This window comes from Macaca nemestrina, chromosome 8 (assembly GCF_043159975.1).
Source record: "Macaca nemestrina isolate mMacNem1 chromosome 8, mMacNem.hap1, whole genome shotgun sequence".
Classification (NCBI taxonomy): Eukaryota; Metazoa; Chordata; class Mammalia; order Primates; family Cercopithecidae; genus Macaca; species Macaca nemestrina.
In genome coordinates, this window is record NC_092132.1 from 53,443,042 (window position 1) to 53,448,662 (window position 5,621).

At 36.0% G+C, this 5,621-nt stretch overlaps 1 pseudogene; it reads right to left on the reverse strand.

Annotated features, from left to right (window-relative positions):
- Positions 1-3,756: 3,756 nt before the first annotated feature.
- LOC105497356 (small ribosomal subunit protein bS16m pseudogene) lies at positions 3,757-4,395 on the reverse strand (annotated as a pseudogene).
- Between the last annotated feature and the right edge of the window lie 1,226 nt (positions 4,396-5,621).

Below are 5,621 nucleotides of genomic sequence, written 5' to 3' on the forward strand. Positions count from 1 at the left end.
ATACCTGTATAGGCCACTTACCATGAATGGAACTTTCAAGACTGGAAGTTGCTCTGGGTGAGTCACTTAGTGAGTGGTGAACGAAAGTGTAGGCCTAGCACGTTACTGTGCACTACTGTAGACTTATAAAAACTGCATTTAGGCTATACTAAATTTATAAAATATGTTTCTTTCTTCAATAATAAATTAACCTTGGCTTACTGTAACTTTTACTTCATGAACTTTTTTTTTAACTTTTTGACTCTTTTCTAATAACACTTAGCTTAAAACATAAACACATTTTCAGCTGTAAAAAATATTTTATTTCTTCATAATCTAATTTTATAAGCTTTTTTCAATTTTTAATTTTATTAACCTTTTTGTTAAAAACAACATAAAACACAAGTGCACACATTAACCTGGGTCTGCATAGAGTGAGAATCAACAAGATCACTGTCTTCCGCCTCCAATCTTGTCCCGCTGGAAGGTCTTCAGGAGCAATAACATGCATGGAGCTGTCATCTATGAATCTCCTGTAACAATGCCTTCTACTGGACTATCTCCTGAAGGACCTGCCTGAGGCTGTTTTATAGTTAACTTTTCTTTTTCACTATGTAGGAGTGCACTCTAAAATAATGATTAAAAGCATAGTGTAGTAAATACATAAACCAATAGCATGGCCCTTTGTTATCATCATCAAGTATTATGTATTGTACATAATTGTATGTGCTATAATTTTACGTGACTAGCATTGCAGTAGGTTTGTTTACATCAGCATCACCACAAACATGAGTAATGCATGGTACCACAACCTAAAAATGGCTATGATGTCACTAGGTGATAGAAATTTTTCAGCTCCGTTATGATCTTATGGGTCCACCTTGGTATATATATACGGTCTATCATGACCAAAAAGTTATGTGGCACATGATGGAATTGAGAAATTTGCCATACTACAATAAACATATCTACAAAATTGAGAGACATTTAAAACTTCATAATTATTTCTGCTTTTGAATCAATAAATTCAGGTTCTCACCTGCTGGTTATAATCTCTCACTTTAAATAATTATTTAATATGCATGAATATCTTATTATATGCTCGATGCTTTTCAAGGCATAGGCATAGATTCGGTCCTTTTCTATATAAATAAGACCCACAAGATGAATAAGACAACATGACGCGTGCCAGACTCTCACAAGTGAGCAATGATCAGGTTTATTTTAACACGACTTTGGTTTTGCTATTTTATGAAGTAATTTTTCCTGATTACAGAAGCGTGGCAAAAAAAGTTGGAAATAGTAAGAAATATAAAGAATGGAAAAGTAAATTACTCTTAATCACATCACCTAGGGCTAACTACTGCTAATATTTTGGCATATTATTTTTTGTATATTTTGTGCATATTAATAAATTTGTAACCATAATATATATGCAGTTTTATTCTGTTATTCATATTTAATTTTTAATTATATATGTAATTTGCTATTACCTTAATTAGTATTCATGAATAGAATTTTCCAAATGGCTTATAAACCAAAAGGCTCTTTCCGCCCCCTTCTGTTTTTTCTAACTCACTCTACCTTAGAATCTTTCCACTCTTAATGCATATTATCTTATTACTTTCTAAAAAGATTGCATTAATTTAAAACCTTACTACTGGCCTATGAGAGTGCTTGCTTCAGTACCTCCTCACCAACAATGGGTATCATTACTTTCATAAATCTTGACAATTTGATATTTAGAGAATGGTATTTCAATATTCCTTTGTTACAGTTTTTTAAAAATTCCTTCTAAGAATTATCTATTCATTTTCTTTACCTACTTTTCTACTGGAGTGTAAAAGTGTGTCTTATCACTTCTTACATCATCTTTATATATTGAGGACATTAAATTCTGATCAAATTAATTTTTGTAAATGTTCCCAATTTCACTTTTATTTATAATTTCTTTAACACATAACAGTTTAAATTTTTATTCAGGGAAATTCATTGGCCTTTGCTACTTTCATTTTTTCCATTGATTTTATGTACTGTAAGACAATCATTATTTATTTATATATACTCTTTTAAAAGTATTTTGTTTTGATTTTCAGAAGAATGATTAAACTATTTGCCCATCAAATATTCATAGTGTTTCAATTTTAGTATATGTGCTGTTTAAATCAGTATATAATCTAGTTTTTTTGTGGTTTGATTATGTTTTACATTTAACTCTGGTATACTGGAATTCATTATTATGTTGAGAATCCATATTGACATTTTTCACAAATAGCCAATTTTTCCAGTATAATTTGTTAAATAATTTATCTCCCCCTACAGTCTTCTGATTTTTTTGCTTAAATATTAAATTTTTGCATCTGTACATGAAAATACCTAATTTATGGCTGTCCTATTCCATCCACCTATCGGTAGATTCTACTTGATGACATGATATTGTTTTAGTCTTTGGTGCTTAATAAGTATGTTTTAATATCAGTTAAAGCAAATCCCTTTGAATTAGTCACTTAAAAAAATTATGTGTTGTTCTTATCTATTGTTTGATGAACTTTAGAATCATCGTATCCAAAATCAGTGGCTAGGCGGGGCACAGTGGCTCATGCCTGTAATTCCAGCCCTCTGGGAGGCTGAGGCAGGTGGATCACCTGAGGTCAGGAGTTCAAGGCGAACCTGGCCAACATGGTGAAACCTCATCTCTACTAAAAAGTACAAAAATTAGCTGGGTATGGTGGCACACACCTGTAGTCCCAGCTACTCAGGAGGCTGAGGCAGGAGAAAGGCTTGAACCCGGGAGGTGGATGTTGCAGTGAGTCAAGATCACACCACTGCACTCCAGCCTGGGCAACAAAGTGAGACTCCGTCTCAAAAACAAATAAATAAAAAATAAAAAAATAAAATAAAATGTGCCATATGTGCCATATGTCACTTAGCACAGTTCTTGGTACATAGTAAGTGCTCAATTAATGTAAGCCCTTAGTTATTCTTTTTCCTCTGTCTGGAATCTTTGCCACTCCATCTTTAATCTTCTTCATTAAATTAACACATGTTCATCTTCCAAAACACAGGTAAAATGTCCTTTCTAAAAACATCATAGATGTTCTTAATGGTATCTAAAATGGTGAATCCTTTCCAGAAGGTATTCAATTTACTTTGCCCAGATCCATCAGATGAATCACTATCTATGACAGCTCTAACCTTACAAAATGTATTTTTTAAATAATTAGATGTGAAAGTCAAAATGATTCCTTGCTCCATGAGCTGCAGAATAGGTGCTGGATAGCAGGTATGAATATAACATCAGCCTCCTTGTACATCTCAAGCAGAGCTCTTGGACGACCACCTGCTTTGTCAATGAGTAGTAATATTTTGAAAGTACTTTTGTTTGTTTGTTTGTTTCTGAGCATTAAGTCTAAACAGTGGGCTAAAAATATCTAGTAGACTATGCTATAAACAGACGTACCATCATCCAGGCTTTGTTGTTCCATTTATAGAGCACAAGCAGAGTAGTTTAGCATCACTCTGAAAGACCCTAGGGTTTTCAGGATGGTAAACGAGCACTGGCTTCAACTTAAAGTCATCAACAACATCAGCCCCAGCTCTGTGTCCCACAAGAACAGATCTCTCCCTGGGCCCTGCTCAGGCCAGGCCAGAAGAACAAGGGTGACTCAGAAAACTCCATTTATTCACCCCCAAGTCTAACAAAACTAAAATCTCTGCACAGTGTTTTAAGAGGACCTTGACCTTGTTTCCACTCTATGCTCACTGAAGTTAGCTCACTTATGTTTCTGTAGCTTCTGCATCTGTTTTCTGAGACACTAAGAGGACTTCACGTGCCCATTTCCTTCACAGTCTCTCAGCATTTGTGATAATCTTAGGATGCAGAGGGAAAAAGCCAGCAAGACCCAGAAGCTTTTGCATAGATTTAAGAGAGGTGGGTTGCACAGCCAATCCAATGCTGGATCCTGTCAAGGTTGAGGGCAACAAGATTTTCCCCATGACTGTTGGGAAATGAATCATAGGAGCCCAGCTGCTCTACCAAAAGACCATCCCTGGGACACTTGCTGTGACCAGCCACAATGGTGTAAAAGGGCCGGTTGGCACAGCTGCCCAGGGCAGGGCAGATGGTTAAGTGACCCCCATGGTAGGCCTTGCAGAGGAGAGTAGTGAGGTGGACTATGGTGCGGCTGGCATGTGGCTCCTTGGAGCATCCCACTACCCACACCAACCAGCTCTATGACCTTGGCGGGGCAGAGGACTCACACAGAAAGCAGATGCAGGTGGACACTGGGCCATGCCACCTGGCTACCCAAGCTGGAAAATCTTGACTCTGGAAGCAGATAATCCACTCACCCCACAGACTTTTGTCTTTGTCTTGATTTTCAGTTTCACTATGATGTTCATAGGTGTGTTTTTCATAATGTTTACCAGGCTTAGGTTTGAATCTGCACTTCTTGAATCTGTGTCTTGATGTCCTTTGTCAATTTTGGAAAGTTTTTAGTCATCATTTCTAAAAATATTGCTTCAATATTTTAATTTTTCAATATTTCAAAATATTGTTCTCTTTCTCTTTTCTTTTGGGAATTCCAGTTAAATGTATGTTAGATCTTTGAATTTGTGTTTGTATTATCTCTCCCTTTTACTCTACAGCTTCAGTATAGATATTTTTTTCTGTCCCATCTTCCAATTAATGAATTCTCTCTTCAGCTCACTTTAACTTGCTCTTAAACCCACTGTGTCAGTAACTACATCTCAGCTTCAAACCCAGCTAAATGGGTGTCTGCAAACCACATTTCTGCTTTGTCAGTTGGTTCTATATTAGAATTTGCCAAGAGGCAGCAATGGAGGGATACTGCAGTTTTGGGAAAAGGAGGAGGCATTTGCTTCTTCCTGTTTATTCCCTGTGGCTTTCTATAGAATTTCTTTCTCCTGGTAGTTCCTTTGAGCATTACCCCAGTGATGTTTCTCAAAGTGCTTTCTTGTAGCAGCAGCTAAAACCAGTTTATAGTTTTTCTATCTCTTGAAGAATTGACTTCAGTGACCTTAGATGCCTCAGAATCTCAGAGATTTAAGTTCCATGCTCAGAGACACCACCAGAGTCAAATGGCCACTGCCTCCTCCTCCAAGTCAACAATAATTATATTTACTGTTTTCTCCCAAGCTTTTGAGGTATAGTTAACACATAAACATTGTACATATTTAATGGGTTTAATATGATGTTTCAATAGATGTATATATTGTTAGATGATTCCTTCAATCAAGCTAACTAACCTATACATCATCTCACATATTTATGCACCCCCTTGTTTGTGTGTGTGTGTGAGAACAATTAAGACCTACTCACTTGGACAATTTCAAATAGTTATGCATCTGAGAATAACATTCTGAGAAATGCATCATTAGGTGATTTCATCATGGTGTGAACTTCTTAGAGTATACTTACACAAACCTAGATGGTATAGCCTACTACACACCTAGGCTCTATGATATTTTCTACGGCTCCAAGGCTGCAAACCTGTGTAGACACAAATTCAACCTAGGTTTTTTTGTTTTTGTTTTTGTTTGTTTGTTTGTTTGTTTGTTTTTCTCCTTACTTACTGATCAGTTTGCAATGCTATTTAACTGTTTTAGTTACAGAGGTTTAT